Genomic DNA, 20,987 nt, shown 5'->3' with positions numbered 1-20,987 from the left:
GCATGCCGAGAATATTCCTTTTACTTTTGCCCTATAACAACATACGTGCAGATACGGAGAATTGCACATTATTGATATTGTGAATCTTGCTCTAAGACAAGATTGCTTGTTGTGTTGTTGCTGAGCAACGCTGCACCTGCTTTAAAAGAATCATAAGATATCGAGCAACTAACTTGATGTGAATGCTACCAGAGTAATGTTATTAAAAATATGGTCAAGTATTTTAAAAGTATAAGTTGGACTGTTCACGAGTGGTTCAAATAGGAGGATAGCATCAACAAACAGCAGCTAATGAGTTGTTTCTAAGTGATAAAATATAGTAATAATAAGTAATGTGTACACATTTAGGTATTTATTCATGATGAGTTAGTTACATGTTGTACATATCTAACGATATTTCAGATAAAACTGAAATGTTAAATTTTGTTGATACTGTTTTGTAGAAATTATAATAATAAGTCTTGCTTAGTTGACTAATGGCGCGGGGCGGTGGTGCGGGGAGCGCGGTGCGCGGTGCGCGGGGCCACCGCGGTGGGCAAGTCAATATTTGGTGGACGTTTATCAGCCATTGTCTGCCGCTCAGCCGGACGATAACTTTGTTTGTTGTTTGTCCGGCGCGGGCCGGTGTTGCGTGAACACTACACCTACACTACCTATACTGCACTGCACACATACTACACACTGCAAGCCGCACGCTATCACACCCTCGCTGCGCTGCGGCTGTTATAGGACATTCTTCCGGACACTTAGTCCACTTTGCTTCCCATGCACCACTTATTCTTGTTAAGTAGTTGTGGATGCGTTTAACGCAGTTTTAAATAGCATCAGCTTGATATAAATTAAAATATTTGTGAACATTAGAGTAAAACTGATGATAAATATGGTTACCATGTATACGGCGCGGCGTGCTTGGCAGTAGCATGAAGGCGGCGGGGGTAGCGGGCAGGGGGCGGGGGCAGCGGGCGGTGCCGGGCGGCCGTGAAGGGCTGACGTGTAAGGCGCGCGCCGATATTGCGGACCTTGTGCAGAGGTCCATGTGCTACAAAGGAGTTGGCCACTCGTCAGCCGCGAGTTTATTGTTTTCGGCAAAACATTTACAATGCGCAAATAAATAAGATTCCTTTGACACTTGAATGAGCGCCAGAAACCTTTACCTCGTTTATTTAACTGTTTGCCCACAAGATGCGGCAGTCAATATATATTTCGCAGCTTAATGACTGCACAGGAAGGAAAAAATATCTAAAATATAAGAGAGCCGAGCCGATCAATGATAGATTTGTTCGGCAGCTTGTTTATGCAAAGAGCGAAAGTAACGTAGCGTAGGTATTAATTAGACACGATTCATTGATATGGGTCGAGAAATCGCCGATAAAATGACAAAAGTAATTGCAAGTAAAAACATTATATATCGCAGGTATAAAGTAGTACTTCACTACTTTCTACACGTCCGCGTGTGTCAGTCACAACAGTCCGATAGCTGCACGTTCATTTCCAACTTTTATAATATTTATATTATAAATATTATTTTATTCTTAGGTATATTGTTTAATTTTGCTTTGTGATTTTGTGAAAAACAAATAGCTTAAAGAAGTAACTGGTCAGGTAGCACACACGTACTGAGGGATGGCAGACAGCCACTAGCCCCTTGTCCGCTTCTCCCTCTAAGGTCTTTGTACCTTGATAAGATATCTGGGCAATAAGCAGTTAAACTGCTAAGGCCGCATTACGCCCGCATGGATTGTGCATTGTCCTGGACGTTTGCTTTCGTCGCATTTGCGTCATGTGGCATTTTATAAAAGTGTCACGTGGCCGGCCCCTCTTCGATATCTATCGATTATGAATTTATATTCAGTGGTTTTCAAAACTCTAATTTTAATCTCTAATCGCTGTTTTTTCCTTTAACAAGCTTTATCCTACGACACACAAATGATCACAAGTCGTGTGTGTGTAAACTAGAATCAAGAATGCGCAGTGTTATGTATTCATAGTGTAGTTGTACACGTTACTACTTTATTTAAGTACAAAGTAGGAACTGTTATTAATAGGTTTTAGTGAGAGCTGTTACGACACCTGAGAGGCGTTAGTAGGTCAGAGTTTGGAGTGGTGCGGCAGCAAGGAGCTCGAACGCGATTTAGGTCGCAAGGATTTTGCAGCCCTCCCAGCAAATATAAAACAACTCGCTCCTTTCCCCCCGCCCGCGCCCCTCCGCCGACAAGTAAGATCAAGCGCCGCACACTCGCTCGCACGATAAATCACATCATAAGTGTGGCGGCTGGCAGCTAGCGGCTGGATGCGCGGCGAAGTGGCGAAACTGCGACACATTGCGAGCTCTCATTGATGACTTGCATTTTTGTTTGTATTGTAGCGGAGTTACGTTGTAGCTTGCGACCGGGACGACATAGCAGTGTCAGTTGTTTACGAGAGGAAGAGAGAAGGTGATCGCACCATACGATGCGTTGTGATTATGGTGGTCCGTTGCCAAGACGTTTCGTCTTCATTATAACATAAAGAATAATACAATTATTCATGTCTCACACACGCTGTCTCGTGTATGACCGCAACAGTAGAAAATATAGTTGTCTTTATTAAGAGTTAGTGCTGTTGGTGGTCAATGGTCCTTATCCTCTGAAGGCCAGTGGCCTGTGGCTAGACCCAGCAAGCAGCCAGTGCGCGAGTGGCCAGTGGTCAGAGAGCGGCGCGTGAGACTCATTGAACGACGTTCTGAAGGCAAGATGAGCGCCACTTCCGCGCCCGATGTGGGTCACGCTCACGCACCGAAATACCTCGCGCGGTGCGGGGCAGAGCGGAGCGGGGCGGGGCGGGGCGGGGGAGGGCGCGGTCGACGACTTCGGTACATATTTATATCTCGCGGTGAATGTCTAAATGCGATCTTAATACGTCATTAACGCGCCTCAATTAGTGAAACAAGTTATCGCTGCTAGGTTGCGGGGGGGGGGGGTACAGCAGCTTCAGAGGAGTACGGAGCATCAATCATTATAATTGTTATCAATAAGATTGGAAAGTGATAGCGCAGTAATGAGGTAATCTTTATATGTTAGGATGTATTATAATAATTGCCGCGACTTCATGCGCGCTGGATTAAAGACAAACTAGTAAGGAAAACCAAAGAAATGTTCATATAGGTCTAGTACTTTCGGAGCCTATTCAATGCAAACAAGGTAACGGTCAAATCTTTCCCCTTTATAATACTAGTGTAGATAATGAAATAAAAATAAAGACGTTATCCATTAGAAAATTTGCTTTTGCATTCGCATTTTATTCATAGCTGCGAAGGTAGTCTAGCTAGCGGCAGACCTGTCCGAGGCTATGACATCCTTGGCTCCTTGTTGCATCAGATGTTTCACTCCGCTCCTTTCGTATATGTACGTCCGCCCTCTAACCAACTATAACTTTAAATAAGTATTAACTTTTCTTCTAACGTGTTCAGATATAAATTTAAGCCCTTTTAGTAATTGTGCAAGGTCAGGTGGACTGCGCGCAGAGTCCAGGGCCTAGGCGTAGGTCCAACAATCACCATTGTACTAATGTTTCAAGTATAAACATGTGTAGAGCACAATGGTGGGGCGGCGCGCCTCTCTACGGGGCAGTGTGTCACATCTATAGTGTTATTTAAAACTTTGTCTATTTATAATGCGACCGTTTTAGAGGTCGTCGTGTATGTATAGACAGTCCTCCATCACATTGTCACGGAATGTTCGTTTCATGGATAAGATATTTCGGATTCTGCCGCAGTCACACGTATCGCTTACTTTGATGTGTATCGTCAACGTTCACCTCGGCCCAATTAAATGTCCGCGGGTGAGGACAACTTCAACTTTTATTTTACTTTGTGTCGCTTGTGCGTGTGACTCAGACGATGTATCGCCTTAAGTTTTTAAATATTCGCAGATTCAATTAATGTGGTCTCTTATTAAAAATACGGAAGGATGCCACAGCATTGCGTTCTCGGTTTTCCAGCGTTTAATAATGTCGGCGAGCGGCACTAGCAGCACGGTTCACATACACCACTGTGAGATGCTAGTCACTAAATATAATTAAATTTCTTGGTTAGTTGCGGTTGTGGCCGCCACTCGAGAGGACCATCACATTTGTGATATTTTATTAAACGCTCGCTACAACGCTCAAGACATATTGTATGAAATGTACATGTAGTGTTATTTATGTAATGTAACTATGTATATAACAGAGTCAGAACTCGCGGCAGTAACATTTCAGGCCAAAGTTTTATTGCATCCGTTGAAAGATGCCCTACTTTACAAGCAAGTCTATGAGATTGCTTTCGCGGCAGACATGTCTATGAGCAGCGTGTCGTGTCGGCGTCTGCGCGTCGCGTCGTCGAGCGTTGCCAGTTTTGCATTAGATAAAGGAAAAATATCATAGCTCATTTATTTATTGCTATAGCATAGCAAGCATTATTCAGCGATCACAAAACACTCGCTCTCATCATTATTTTAATCAATTGATTTCATTTGTAGTCACACATTTGGATTCATTATTTCAATAAATGCATCCCGATACACACTTACTAGAGGCGGCATGCGGCGGACGCGTTGATAGCACAAAGAGCGGTCAGCAGCCAGCGGACAACGGGCGCACTCCTCAGCTGCTGGATTGTTATTTCCTCTCCATGGTTTACCTGCACTTCGTCGGGCTCGGCGGCAGCGGCAGCTCTGCTTTTCGTATTTCGTTGGTTGTCGGCGGTCTACTCCGGCTGGCCGCCGTTAGCAGCGCACCGCCCGCTGCCTGACATGCCCGGACACTACTTTACAGCTTGCTATTTATAACGCCCGGACACACAGCTGCAGCAAGTTGTTAGTTGTTGTTGTGTTGGACTGCATAAAGTCTTTATTGGTCAAACTTAGCACTAAGACCTAACTATACCATCCTATGTTCCGCTCGTGCATGGAACAGAAATAAAATGTATTACGTCACATATCACACATACTTTTCAAGGACGAGGACGCGAGTCCGTCCGTTAGTAAAATGGTGCTGATGTCCGGTTACTGTATGTTCCCTTTCCATACAGGTAGGTACAACAACAAAAGTTGTCAGACTCACACAGACATAATTTCGGTTGTAGTCGTCGCACTGTATAGTTGTGTCCTAAGGATACGTATGTATGAGTGCGTTTAGCACTAGATAGGTACATAGGTAGGTATCTAGGTATTTGGGTAAACGGGTGCGGTGATTCAGCCACGGCCGGCGTGCGACCTTGAGCGTGCGGGCACGTGACGTCACACGCTGGCGCTCGCCCACCGGCAGGCACCGACACGGTCGCCGATGTTTCATTGACATTCAATTGGCATCGTAATTGTGTCGATACGATGCGATGGCAGCGGCATTGGACCGTTGTCCGCAGCGAGTCGGCTCGGACAGCGCGGTCCCCGCCGTGACACCTGTCGCTTATGGACACTATGCAGAGTCTTCATCGCATCAGAGATAAAATAAAGTGCAAGGAGCGAACGACTCAGACTGCGGTCAGTGACCGCGTGTTGTTTTTGCGTTCACATTTGCCAGCGGCCGCGAGCATTGCGTCTCGTCGCGCTTTGAGTTAAAAAAAGTAATCACGATATTTTTATAGCTACATTGAAAGACAAACCAACATACATACAATTCTATTGTGATAAGTGTTGAGGAATTACCTCGCTTTTTGGAGGTGCTTCCTTGAGATTTATCAGTATTTACTGTATTATAATTTGCTTCACAATATAAAAAAAAAACAATTATAATTAATAGAGGAAGCAAACCAAAACTTGGTCATCAAGTTTAATTAAGAGATTCGATCCGTAAGTAGACAAAACTTTTGTACGTGTTCTGGTGGTTTTATTTAACAAAAGTTTACCTACAAGTTAAATTACTACGACAGTCGTCACTTAAAATACTCAGCTCGTAATTAAATTTAAGATTAATTATTATATATTTTACTAATGCATGAATAATATAAATACATTTGAGACTAGATGTCTGAGCTCGCGACTGAAATTATCTTGAACATGGTAGTATTGTTTTAGAGATTTAACGCGTACGTACGGTGATGCGAAATTAGTAACTTGTCCACGTGGGGTGCGACAGCGTAAACATCATAACTTTTGAACCGTTATCTTTAACACAATAAAATTAATCTCTATTCCATTATGTAATAACCAGATGTTCCGGTTACGTTACAAAGCTCTTATAACTCATGAATAATGCCCCATTGGAGCTCATTGAAATAACAAAACAGCTATCAGAGAAGTGGTCAGTCTGTTGGGCACTGGGCAAAGCGCCTTATGAATATACATACATATAGAGGCAGCACAATAGAGAAGCGATCGCGAGTGTTGTGGTGAGGCGCGCCGGAGCGCTTCTTACCGCCCGCGTATTTCTCGGATGCGAGCTAATCAAAAACTAAACAAATACCTTTTCAGTGTTGTGTTATCTTAAATAGCAAGTGTGCAAGTATTAGCGGTTGCAGAGTGCAGCCGGCGGAAGCGGCGCGCGTGCGACGCATGTGAGATGCAGCGTCCGTTGTTGTGCACGTCGCAGAGAGCACCGTATCCTTGTGCTCATAATACACGCCTCATCAACATAAGCTCACGTATAAATTCTCATTCGGAACAAATAGAATACTCGACTATGCTTTGGAATGTTTTTGTTGTCCAAACGTTAACGGGAAACATTAATGCGACGCGACGACGAATCGGAATGAAATGATACTATGCAAGTTATCAAGAAAATGAAGTTCACATCACATGAAGCGTCACTAGAGTAGATGAACAATTACAGAGTAGCGTATTATAATATGTTATCAATCAAACGGGTGTCGATAAGATATCGGGCGGTGCAAGGCGGCGCGGATGAGTCATCTGCTTTATCTTAATGCATAACAAACATCTTTCTGTGAGGCTGCAGATATAATTGGCACTAATGATGTCAGACATCCGGCTCTCGAGGTGTTTACTGTGCAGTCGACAAGTGCGGCGTTGTCTTGTCTTGCGCAGATAGCGGATGATTAATGGCGCGAGGGCCGGCGAGGGGCGAGCGGCAAGCGGCAAGCGGTGATAGCGGCCCTCAGGTCCGCCGCCCTGCCTGCTTGCCCGCCAGCACGCCTGCCCACGGGGCGACGACCCCGCGAGCTTCTCAGCTCAAAGCGCGCTCTGTGGAAATGGACCGGATTTTGGTCGACTATGGGAAAGCTGTTTGCGTCCACTTAGTCCGACAGTGTAAGTGGCTCTCGCTCACGTCGGTGCGGAGCGTTGACAGAACGCCTCTACGTCTATATATCTACAGTACATGCACTATGCATGCACAACGTCTGTAGACTGTTGATGTTATTTCAGTCGAGCGTTAGAATTTAAAGTTAGGGAATATGCGTTGTTGTTACAAGATACATAAAATGTGACATCAAAGCTTCCATAATATCATTGTACAGTAATGTACTAGGTGTGTTTCATGTGACGATCATTGTGAAACTAAATGGTAGGCTAGGTACATAAGTAGGTAAATCGTGGCTGCCTCGCCATCGACATCGCTCACCTCCCACTCGCCGACACTCGGTGTTGTCGGCGAGTGTTCTCCAATACAAAACACAGACGAACCACCGACAATGTATTACCTTAAATATTTACTTAAGGCGCATTACTTTACTAGATTTATAGCGCACTTTGCGTAATAAGACAATAAATAAGTAAACGATAGCAAAGTTAATTCTCGCGAAATTCTCTGGAAAACATCTATTAGAAGATTCGAGTGCGGTAAACGAGGCGCGCAGTAAACACACGTCAGGTAAGATTTTAAATAACGGAGGCGAACTCAGCCGCAAACTCATTTGAACATATTCAATAAACACGTGATACTGCACGGTCTTAGTGCTTGTTTGTTCTCATCAGATGCAGTAGACCAATGTATGTTACATACAGTATGTACGATACATGGTCATGTGGAGTCGACAAATTCAATCCATTGAGTGACACTTATTGTTTTGATGTTATAAACATAGACTTGATTGAATATTTATAGACGGACTGGACTGTATGTATTTCTATGATATATTTCTATAGGAAACATTTTATAAACAATTAAATACAACATGTATATACATCTTAAATGTGTTTCACTAGAATTTCGAATTTCAATCAAATAATATTTACAATTGATGTATCTCATTAAATAGGCAAATATTTGAGAGGAGACATTCGTGCGCGGACGAGCTCAGGCGGTAAGTTTTTCACATTTAATTCGAGAAAAACAAATATTATGTATAATTATGGAGAAAGAAGAAGGAAATTCGAAAAAACAATATAAAAAATTATATATAATAATATATAATATCTTATATATAAAATTCTCGTGTCACAATTTTCGTTCCCATACTCCTCCAAAACGGCTTGACCGATTCTCATAAAGTTTTGTGAGCATAGTCTGAGTCTGAGAATCGGCCAACATCTACTTTTAATTCCGCGCGGACGGAGTAGCGGGCGACAGCTAGTAATTATGTAAAAACATAGTAAAAAATAGTTTTTCTCGTTCGAATAAATTTCCGCTAATGTTTCTATTATAGTAATAACATTTATAAAATACAATATTCTACGATATTTACAGTAACAATGTAGTAACTAGAATAGAATAGGTACGTACAAAACTAGCCGTGAGCCGCGACCTCCGTCTTGTCTGTCTTTGAACAAGCGACACAAACAGTAAGAAAAGAGAAGGGAATTAAAAGAGGATAGAAAGATAATTTACAAGAGGGAATCCAGTTTCACTGAAGGTAGTTGCGCCGCGGCGATGTGCCTTGCTCGGCCTTGCTCGCAGACGACCCGACGCGAAGTCGACGCTCGCACGCCGCGTTCATGCGATCGCAACAAAGCTATTGCAGCTGCGCGCCTTCACCGATGTTATTTAAACCTGTTCATGTATTATGTTTCTTTTTCCTGTTTTGATCTGTAGTCATTCATTGAACATCGTTCAAGGCTGAGTATTGAAGTTTATTCGCGCATGACGCTGCGTCGGGGGCCCGTGCTGTGCGGCCGGCTGGGGCGATCAGTGCCGAAGCCGGTTTATATCTTTCTGTCCAGCTTTTCCACGTAAGCGGCATCGCAGATAGACGCTAAGCAGCCGAAGTTGCGGATCGGTCGGGGTCGATGGCCGCCGCCGCGCAACCCATTTGCGTTCGCTAGATATTCGACCTTATTTACTTACGATTTTCTCGCAAATGAATTATTCATATTCGATTATCAGTATTGGGTGAGTCATAAGATTCCTAACATATGTTTAATAATAACTATAGTTGAGGCGAAAGACGTCAGCAAGGATATTTATATATTTGACCGTTAACAATAGTCCGACGATAACTGCGCTTCTAAATGAACCTCTGACAGATAGCTCTAACAAAGGTTGTCCTTTGTAGTCTAAGTTGTAAATATTTATGTTATGACATGACTATAACAGAATGTCCCTCACAAAATGCATCCTTAGTAATCAGTAGTAGACACTGGTGCTGCTGCTACTCTCGACATATCAACAAACTACTTCTTATCCAACATTGTAAGTACTGTACAATATATTGGAACAATTATTTCGTAGGTACCTACATGTAACTCGATCCCGACGCGGCTACTTAAATTTTCTGCACAATATATTCCTTGTGCTGTCCCCTTCCCTGCGATGTTGGATCGTAACACAATAGCCGGCTGCGGAACTCCTTTATTTTCTAGGGTATCTTTAAAACACCCCACGATTAAAGCGTGCGTTATGGGGGGAGGAGCGCGGGGCGTGGACGTAGTATTCGCTAACGAAGGGTTCGCAGCGCTTTACACGCCATTGTCATCAAATCATTTGAGATTTTCCATTTGTTTGTTGGTTTTACTCAACAAGTGATACAAGTGGGCGATGCGATTGTAATTACTCGCTACCGCTAGACAGGTGACTGGCAGCAGGCAGCAGGCAGCAGGCAGCAGGCAGCAGGCGGCAGGCGGCAGGCGGCAAGCGGCAAGCGGCAAGCGCAAGGCAGGCCAGGCGGGCCCTGAGAGAAACTGGTTTACGCCGCTACCACACTGCTAGCACCCATACATTGACAAGCGAACATTCTTGTAGGTAATAAGTAAGAATGTACTAGCGCGAGGAAGTCATTAATGTACGACGTTCAGCAAGACATCATTATTGCCGCCATCATAATGTCATTGTTGTGAACTCATTATGATTTATTGTAAGACATATAACTAATGATTTACCAAATACCTATAGTGCTATTTCTTTAAAGCTATAAGTTTGAAAATGGTCTGAAGACGACATAAGAAGTTTGCATTAGACAGGCGGGGCGGTGCAGGCAGAAGTGTGCTGCATGTCGTACCAGCTGCAGCACTCAACTGGTTAACGAGCGCGCTAATGGCCGCCCGACTGGCCGAACATTCGACCACTTGACCGGCTGACCGCTTCTGCTGCGCTCTGTGCCTTCACTGGGCCATTCTCTGTCGTATATTTTTAATTACTATACCGGCTCGTATGTCGCAAATGAAAATCAGCATCCTGATGAAAAAGATTGTGTGTGTTTATTGATGTCATTACTGTTAATGTGTCGCAACACAAGTTGGCACAATCTCGTGTGTATAATGATTTGCAAAAGTTACGTGGCTTCTCTTAACTGTTGTAAGGTTTCAGCACTTACTTAAATGATTGTCACAATTGCTTTAAATGTTATGTTAGATGTATTAATTAACACATACTCGGGTTAGATATTGAATGGGAGTTCACAATCATCAGCTAAATAAAAACAAGAGATACAAATTCAAATATACTAAAATAAAATTGTGATTAATATGAATGACCATAGTATGCGTCAAATCAAAACAAATCAATATTATTTTGCATATTTATTATTGCACAAATGACAAAAGAATAATATATATATGTAACGAACTGCTTTATAAATGGTAATTTCATCGAATTGATCGGAAGTGTAACGCACAGTGGCCTCCCCTCCTCCGCCTCCCCTCCTCCACCCCGCGCTCTGTCATTTGGCCTGCCGTTTTGTACGCTTGAATTTGTTCCTGAGGGAGCGATCTTTGAGGGTGATGTTTAACTACATTGCCATCTCAAGTTACCTATACATACATACATACATACATACATACATACATGTAAATTAAATGTACCGTCTCTTGTGTAAGATGACTTGTTTTTTCATTTAATAACATCCATAATGTGCAAGTATAAATGTATGTATGTATTGTTGCCGCATTATAAATAGAGTGCAGCTGTAAATCAGTTATAACTCGAGTAGATTTATAGACGATAATGTTTTCTAAATTGCCTTTTATCTGATCTATAATATGTTCGCGCGGCATCTGGCGGCGGCGGGTAGTGTCGGGCCGCCTCTGACCGCCGGCGCCGCGCTGGTACACTGTACGTCCACAACAGCTCAACGGTAACGACTCACGAGTCCGATACCAGATGACTAGTGGCTACATGTTGCGTATCTTTGCCGCTTTTTACGGCCGCTTTGATTAGTATAAGTAGAGGCGTCGTTAAATCCAGTTTGCGGCGGGTTTTTTTCGAAATTGGCTCAAGACCAAGAGTAGTTAATTGCCTACGTCCCGGAAAATACAGACGTTGAACTATTTTATGCGGTTTGTTCGTTAAGTATGTAAAAGTGTGTGGGAGTGTATGTAGCAGTACATTAATTGCTGGCCAGTGGCAGAGTACAGGAAGTGCCGCCGCCACCGCACACACATCTATAAAACACGAGTAAATCATATGATGTTTTTCCTAGTTTTATTGCACCTAGAGCCAATGCAGTGTTTACTCATTAACCTATATTTTGTAGTTAATTTTAACTTCGACTGTCGATAACGCATTGAATTTTTAATGACTCCATTACTTGACAATCCACCGATATTTAAAAGTATGGATAGTGAGATTATAAACTGACGAAGTGAACAATTCGTCGGGAACATAAACATTACCGATTTTGCTCACGCGGGCCAACAAGTTTATTTTCCAAGTAAGAAGATATTTCAACAGCGTGCCAATGAAAACATCCGTTAGTTCGTAACTTCCAGTACCTACACTGTCACACCGAATGCGAGCACAAACTCTCATAGCCCATAATTATTATAATAGCGGTATCGTGTGGCGTGTGGGCGTGTGGGCGCATGAACATATGTACCTACTTCATTGTATATTTTCTGTCAAACAGGTTCGGCATAGGTACTTCTGTCACAGGACCTCGATCTCGGGGTCTTTATTTGTAATGACGTATTATAATTTTGAAAACAGATGTTAGTGTATAGCACAACTGTGCTATTCAAACTGGTGTTTACCGAGAAAATGGCCACACTGTTGTACCTTTCAAAGAATCGCACTAATTCCATTGTCGCCAGCTTTCTGCGGAAGCAACGGATAAACATGAACCGCCGCGCAGACACTTCTCGATAAAAAAAAATATAGACAAACATTAAAAAGCTGGTGTCTGCTTGTATGTTGTTACACTTTACGTAATTAATTCCATGTCGCGAGGCGACAGTATAAACATTATAAATCAATAATATTCGAGCTGTTACTTCCGGAGTGTTGAATACGCGGAGATATTAGCGGTCGGTTGCTGAACTGCGGTGCAAATTAAATACCAACATTTGTTATATTTGCTTGTGTTGAAAGGAGTGAAACTAAAGAAAATGATAGATAGTGCAGTATCGCAGAGGCACTCCGCTCTCCGCACAAGCCAAGCCACATTTCTTAAATACCATTGAACACGACACGAGGCAGGCAGGTACTTCCAAGTGGCCCCGCCGCGCCGGCTCAATGCGCTCTACTGGTCAACAATAATCTTGCCAAAGTTGTCGCCCGTGGAATTTCAACGCCGTAACTCAATCAATTGCTTAATTTATATTTAAATACCTACCAAACGTAGATATTACCTACTTTAAATGGTAAAGTGTACGTTCGCGCCGTTCGTAATAAAGAAAGAAAAAGCTCTTATTCTTTGTGTCGTGAAATAGTTGTAGTAATATTACAATTCGTACAGATTTACCGTCACGAGGACTCCTTTCGGAACATTTACTATAATTATCAAAAAGTGTATAATGGTATTGTAATCAGGAACATTCCACACAGCGGCCGTAATTGTGTGCGTCGCGTCGGAAGGCAACGTCTTGTGGCCGTTATCAGTGACACGGCCGACACGAGACTAGAGACTAGAGACTCGACTCTCGACTCGAAACACATAATTTAGTGAATTTTATCTATGCCTGTGGTGGAGAGACGAGTGTTGTGTGCGGTGACGTCACAGCGGCCGTCGGGGCCCGGACGTGACGGCCGGCAGGCACACACTTCCACACGGCACGCTCAAAATGCCGCGACTCGATCTGCAATGTTGCCTTTCTGAGTAAAACATCGTGTAGTCACGCAACAGATGTATGTTTAACATAATAAAGGAGAGTAAAGCGCCAGATCATCAACTGGAATTAAAATACATTTAGTTTGTACCAGAAGTGAATGGACCAAAAATAAGATTATTTACCGATTGTCAGACAATCATTACGTGCGATAAAGTATTTAGAAAATGCTCATATATTATAATTGTATAATAATTATTGACAAACATCACTCTATCACGATGTGACTACATTATAATTCAGTTCGATGCAAACTCGAGTCGAATGCTTTGTTATGCAATTATTATTTTACGTGTTTTGTTACCTACATACAATATAAACAATTTTACAGGTTAAAAGGTTGCAACATACTCGAAATTTATGATTAACTAACATTTCATGCTTCAGCAAATTACAAGTAAGAAGCCACACGAGGTAAAACAAAAATTTCATAACCAATATGCATTGAATACAGATACAGAATGCTGGATACAAGTGAAACAGCAAGGACACGTCTCTCCCCGGCCAAGTTGACATTAAAGTACTCCGCGGGATACTTCACAAATATATTTTTATTATAGGTACTCCATGGCAACTGCACAAAAGTACATATTCTCTTTGTAATCGCATGTGTATCTATTTGAAAGGTCAACATTTGTTGAGCGTTAGACTAAACTGTATTCACAGCAGCGCCCTTAGCGGTGCGGACACGATTTCAATTTAAAATCAAACTCCCGCGGGTCGATTTCATTATCAGACTGAGCACAGGACATCAATTTAGCGATAACATTGATGCAGTGACGGTATTTTAAATGCGCATTTCAACAAGCTCAATACTAACTTTCTCATGAATCAAGGGCACCCGGCAGCTGCAGCGGTGACGCGGGTTGCGACATTTTTGTTTTATTCCGTATATGCCTTCTTTGTACTAGTAACTAGTTTGTAGTTTATTTGATTTAACTAAAATGAACATGTTACTTATGTACATAACCACTTAATCCTTATCACTAATTTTGTTGAATGTATCAAAGTGAAAGTATCGTGACGCAGAGCTGAGAACAGATTCATTTACATACTACGAGTGTGGCAGACGCATTCCGTCACCACGCTAGGCTTACATTGACAATATCGAGGTGGTGTAGCCCATGCCCGTCTTCAGAGGGTGGGGTGGGGCTCTCCACAGTAAGCTATGTTGGCGTAACTAAGCCTTAGGCAACCACTCTGGCCCGGTGCGGACAAGTTCACTTCAACACATATTTTTTGTATTTTAAAAATCGAAAAAACACATTGGTACATAGCGTGTATCGAACTTATATAATACGAGTCAAGTGCTTAACCTCTACGCCTCCGACGCTCTTTTAACTCACTTTAAACTATAAATCGGTTTAATTGCTCGCATCTAATCAGGCATGATAATGATCACATGTTCCTTAACTGAATTTAATTATACTCTGCCTTATTGTGTCTGCAAAAGAAACCCTCAAGAGATAACTGCACTAAGAATACAAACAATGTGAAAGGAGGAAGAGTTGACATCGTTCATTCAGCATAATAATTCTTGTGCCAAAAGGAGGCGATAAAAAACAAAGTTATAGATAAAAATACAAGTTATTTTTAATTTATATTTATTTGTAGGTACTTGTTATACAGTTTATTAAATTCTGTATAAAAATATGTTTACTTTATCAGAATAACAATTTCCACAATATGCTGTTGTTTGCAGCCTGCAGTCTTACTGAATATTTACGTAGATATGATGCACGCTGCACGCTGCACGCTGCACGCTGCACGCTGCACACACAGCACGCTGCATTCGGCTACACTGTGCCGCTGCGCTGCATATTATTGCATTATGACAATCGCCGCAGATTCCATTTGAATGGTGATATTGCGATGAACGTTTATGCTCTGCTGCATGCATTACATAGAGAATGCATAATTAACAACACTAGAGCTGCAAGAACAATACAAATTGTTTTGTTGTCTACTATGACTCGTCTCTGCAGTGGGGCGTGGCCGGGGGGGATGTAGGATTATTGTTTCCGAGAAAAGAATGAAACTAATGTTACATACAGATTAATGTGTAATTTAGTATGCACTTGTGTAATGAATTATCATGAGGCCGCCTCTGCTTCCCTACACAGCGTACTAATGATCGGACAACAGAAGGTTAGTATCGAGCACCGTGAGTACATCGATATTCATTGAGAGATGAATGACGAACTATTTATATACACAGGATAATTCGTATGCGATCAGATTGCGCCAATTACAATGTTGATTGCAATGAATATAAATGCATTTGCATAAACAACATGGATTTAATGTGTTCCGGTGCGGCGCAGTAAGTGCAGTCATTTGCAGGCGCGCCGCGCGCCGCGAGCCGCGTGTTGCTGCAGCGCGCCGGCGCCGGAGTACAGCCGCACCAGGAAGTGATCAGCGAGGGCGGCTGCCACCAGAGGCCGCACCTGACGCACTGCCGGCATCATCAGCTGAATACTCATGTACATTGTAATAATATGATTACCGTTATTAAATACATGATATAAAGTTTTTAATCAAATGCAATTAGAATAATCTATTTACATTATGATTCGGTTGGGAATTGATTTCGGGACTCGGCGCATAATAGCGCGGCGCGGCTCGGCCGTATAACAATGGCCCTCTTGCGGGTTCAATGAGATAAGGGAGGGTGCATACCAAGTGCCCTAATCTGGCCGCGCCCCCGCCCCCGCCCGCTCCCCGCGTCGGCCCTGATGACAGCTGTAGGTTATCTGGTGATGACATCACAGTTATATTTAAACTACAGATATCTCGATATTTATTGAGACATTGTAAATTTGATGTAGTGCAAGAAGGTGCCATCGACCAGCTCAGTGTAGCTGTGCCAGTATTTTCGATCCACATAGTTTAAGTTAAAAACAAATCTGGGGTTCGTCTTGTATGTGCGCATCCTCAAACTCATACAAGTATAGCCGACGACAAGCACGCGCTCCACATTGCCGCCCCTTTCATAGCGACACAAGCGACACAAGCGACACAAGCGGCACAAGCGACACAAGCGACACAAGCGACACAAGCGACACAAGCGACACAAGCGACACAAGCGACACAAGCGGCACAAGCGACACAAGCGACACAAGCGACACAAGCGGCACAAGCGACACAAGCGGCACAAGCGACACAAGCGACACAAGCGACACAGTAGAAACTATGTTATCTTCTTGTTGCGTAAACCTACACAGATCATAAATAAACAATTACCTTAAATTCATAAAAATAATATTATAATAAAAATATATACAGATATCTGTTTCCCTCCGCATGGAACATCTTTCGTGCGCCGTTTAGAAATCGTTGATCGTTTGCGGGGCAACTGTTTACTGTAACCGTGTTGAAACTAGAGTAGGACGTTAAACAAACCCTGCTTCTTTGTAATCACACCATTGAAAAATACTAAGATATTTTAGTTTTAGTAATACACAACAGTTATTTCTGGGAATTATAGAATAAAGTGTTACAAAGTATTTTGTAGCGTTCCATGGAACCGAGCTGCCGCTTCTAAACTTTATAATACGAGTACAAAGGCCGCAACTGAAGAAAAAGATCTGGCATTCTCGGAATTTTGCCTGAGAATTTTTTACCTTGCGAGGCGATTACTAATTAATGTTGTTCATTATGGTCAGTGCAGTGCAGCCGAGCGCGGAGCGGACGAGCACGGCTACCGGTATGCCAACACTTACTAATAAGGATAGACGACAAACAGTCGTAACAGTCGCTAAGATAGATTGTCAGGAATATACTCTAGCTACGGTTCGTTGACAGTTCAGCTCGACTAAGCTGATCTAAATATATTTGTTGTTAATGTTCGTAAATAATATGTTAACGGTAAGAGAAATAATAGCAAATGGTACAGTTGTGTTCTGGTGGCAAGGACATTAAGAGTGGTGTATGGTTATCCGAGGCAGCGGCGCGGCACAGTGCGGCACAGCGCGGCACTGAGCGCTGACACGGTCACCGCGCGCGCTACTGTTGTGCTAACGGTACCCGCACCGTGCCCGCGACCCCCTGCCGCCGCTGTACATGATGTCGCATGTCGCTGCCTCAGCAGTACCGTCGTGCTCTCATTACTCAGTATTCACCATCAGACATCAATGAGTGTGTACATTATTATCAAGTTATATTAGTTTAAATATCTCATTTAATTTTTTATTGAAATTGAGTTAACAATGCAGACGATGCAATATTACTTATTGCAATTTATGATATATACTCGTATTGTGATACTTGTGGTCGTGTCGTCATCTACAATGATACCGTATCGATTACTGCACACAAGGCGAACCGCCTGCTCGTTTCCTATAAAATACTTTTATTATAGTTCTGCTGAAGTCCCGGTAAGGTGAGCGCTATCATGTGTCAGGCATCCGAGCCTCCCCCCGCACTTCGCACCCCGCACCGCGCAACCCGCACCCGCACATATCGAGTCTGACTTCCCCTACAAGGCCGGCCATGTATCTCACTCACAAAAACGCAGCGAGTCGACCGTTCCGCCCTATAAGGGAACGACATGTTTCATTGAACATTTTAATTGGCATTAAATAGGAGCGGAATGCAAAGATATTGTGGAGCGATAGAAGTAAGGTAGTAGTCATCGAAGTAACTCGACATTGTATTTCTATTAGCAGTCGCAGAGTTCGTTGTGCGATGTGCAACGGACCAGGTCAGAGCTGAGCCGCGCGCCGCGCGCCGTGCGTCTAGTGGGGATGGCGAGTGCAGGCAGGCGACTGGAATGCAGCTTGCTGCTCTTCTGGTGCTGGCCGTGGCTCGCTCGCTAGTTTCTATCAGTGTGAGAGAGCGTAATAATTAACTTTATATGATTACCATTAGGGAAATACTTTTTTGAAGTTTGAGCTACAAATAGATGTTGTTAAAACGTCCAATGAGATCTGTATTTATACGTGCGTCATTAGGCTGGGCGTAAATATTCATTTTATATTTATTTACAGCGAGATCGTCGTTTAGAGTCGTAACCTGCCGCCGGGACGTCGGGATGCCGGACGCCGGACGCCGGACGCCGAAGCCCGGGACGCCCCTCTCACGCCACGCTTCTTTTGTACATACATTCCCGACATACACATAAAAATTATTTTAATACGATTTTATTGATCTTTAAAAGCGAGGCGGGCGCCTGCAATGAATGAATAACTACTACTTTGTATAAATTGTACTAAAAATGAATAATTTTATAAGTGTAATAATCTGGTCAACAATTAGACGAAGTGGATTTTATGCAAGAAGATGATCGTATGTTTATTATAGATATACATTAACAACACATCACGCGGCGCGATTGCACAGTACAGTCCCCGCTCTGTCCCGATGCATCTGAAATTAAAAAAAAAATTATAATATTATACGAAGTCAAACAAAATCATATTAAAGCCCAAACTAACAAGACATGTGTGCAATGGAATGTTTCATTATCAATAAAATAGCAATCGAGTCAGAGTGAAACATTCGGCGTGTTTGAATGATGATGTCGACGATGGGACGGCGACCTCGTGCTCTGTGGCGTGTGAGGTGTGAGGCGGTGCGGTGCGGTGCGGTGCGGTGCGGTGCGGTGCGGTGCGGTGCGGCTGGATAAAAAAATTATGTATCTAATAATAAATTATGTGAGCTTGAGCTGATCCGAAGCCGGTCGCTGACACTAGCCGTATGACCAATAAGACTTGGCTTGGATGCACGGCCAACGTAAGCCGCCCGACTGCGGTGCCGACGTGGCCGGCTCGGCCTGGCTGCCTGCTTGCGAGAACTCAACAGGAAATAGCTTAGTAAACAAATAAAGATCGCACCCAAACCACCGTAACACATTAATAATACTAGTTACATAAACATGCCGGATGAGGCCTGGCTTCGATATTAAAACAGAAATTTATAAAAGTAAGTCACATGACCCAGATGACTGGTCAAAATTGCGGATTTCCACTTTGTGTGGTCCTCACAAACCTGCTTACCACACTCGTTTGCACGTTTTCTTCAATATTGCGGGCCGCTCGCTATTGCAACATATTATTTAACGCTTTCTCCTCACCTCCTAGTAGACTGCCTGCGGCAGCGTTGCGTCACTTGAGAATTCTACGGAGCAGTATGGCCCTAATGTCTTGACAAGCGAGGACTGTCTCACTTCCGTCTCTACACATACACTAAACATACAAATCATAGGGAAGGTAAAAAAGAAGTGACAGAAATGTGATGCACAGTTTGTGATTACAATTTAAGCTAAATCTATGGGATTTTTATTATGTTTATTAATTGTCTTATAGGTTAATCAAAGATACAAGGTAAGGTCTCGCGTTCATTATTTATGAATTACGGTCGTTGTAGATGTACTTAAGTACAGATCTAATAGGAACTGAGGCGAAACGGCTTTGCACCTTCATTGTCAATAAACGTGGCCGCTCGTCAACAAATGAAATCTGTTTGCGACAGATTGGATTGAATGCACTTTAACAAGCCTCAATTGGCTGAATAATTCCTGAATCAAGATTCAGCACGGCTGTGGCCGTGGCGTCGATCTGCCGGCAACTGCCTTTGTTTGATTGTTTGTTTGTTTGCGCTGATCATATCTCAGCAAACCTCAATACTACTCTAGCAGAACTTATACTATAAATATCTTTCTTTTACTCATTCTTTCTGTTGCCGCATTTGATAAAATTGTTTTGAAGCTGATATTCTCACTTTAACAAAGGGAGAGGTAATTAGATAGCCGGCACCGGCTTCATTGATTATTAGTAAATTTCATCGCACGAGAAAATGTAAAACACCTGTTTCCTATAAGTGTGAAGATACGCAGATTCAAACAAACACGATCGCCAACGCTAAGTAGCAATCACGGCTCTCTGCACGTCATAGTTAACACAAAAACAGAGCCGACATGTTTACATCAACGGAAAGTTTTGGTGAACGATTGATCGATAAAATTAGTATGTAGTTTGTTACGTGTTGCAAGTAGCTCGGCAGGCATAAACGTAATCCTTCTGCGATCCAAATATACCTTCAACGTACCTACAACGTTGCACGAATTATGAAATCCTTTTAACTTGAAGTGTTGCCAAATTCCTGTTGCGATAGGATATGGCAGGGCTTGTGTCAGATGCGCCACAACAGGACAATAAAATACGGACGTAAACTGATGGAGCAGTTTATTTCCACAATTTGGCCGGCGAATAGAACACGTGGTTAATACATTTAACTTATGCTTTATTTTCGTAAATCTGACTAAATTTATTTACAAATAAACATGTAGATAACATTCATGCTATTATTTAACAACAAATAAAATGTGAAGCTACGTGTTTTATCACAATCCTTTACTCTACGTATACGTATATTTAGTAATGGAGTTGTTACTTCACCAGCGAGGTTGTATGTCAATTATATGTTGTATGTTATTGTAACGTAGTAATGTTGAATAAAATAAAAAATCCTAGGAGCTCTTCTTCGCTCTAATACAACGTGACGCATTCCACGATACAAGGCTCTCATGAGACGCTCCCGTGTGCGCGCTCGAATACTACGTACTAGGCACAACACATTAGGCACTAGGCTCAGGGG

The 20,987-nt window shown here is 42.7% G+C and overlaps 1 long non-coding RNA gene across 1 annotated transcript; it reads left to right on the top strand.

Annotated features, from left to right (window-relative positions):
• The first annotated feature begins 15,746 nt into the window (after positions 1–15,746).
• On the top strand, positions 15,747–18,976 carry LOC106128312 (uncharacterized). The gene is made up of 3 exons (XR_001228438.1): positions 15,747–15,874; positions 18,059–18,219; positions 18,380–18,976. It is a non-coding gene; the product is annotated as an uncharacterized LOC106128312 (long non-coding RNA).
• The last annotated feature ends 2,011 nt before the right edge of the window (positions 18,977–20,987 follow it).

Source organism: Papilio xuthus, unplaced genomic scaffold (genome assembly GCF_000836235.2).
Source record: "Papilio xuthus unplaced genomic scaffold, Pxut_1.1 DF828780.1, whole genome shotgun sequence".
Lineage (NCBI taxonomy): Eukaryota > Metazoa > Arthropoda > Insecta > Lepidoptera > Papilionidae > Papilio > Papilio xuthus.
This window is presented reverse-complemented; position numbering and strand designations above follow the sequence as displayed.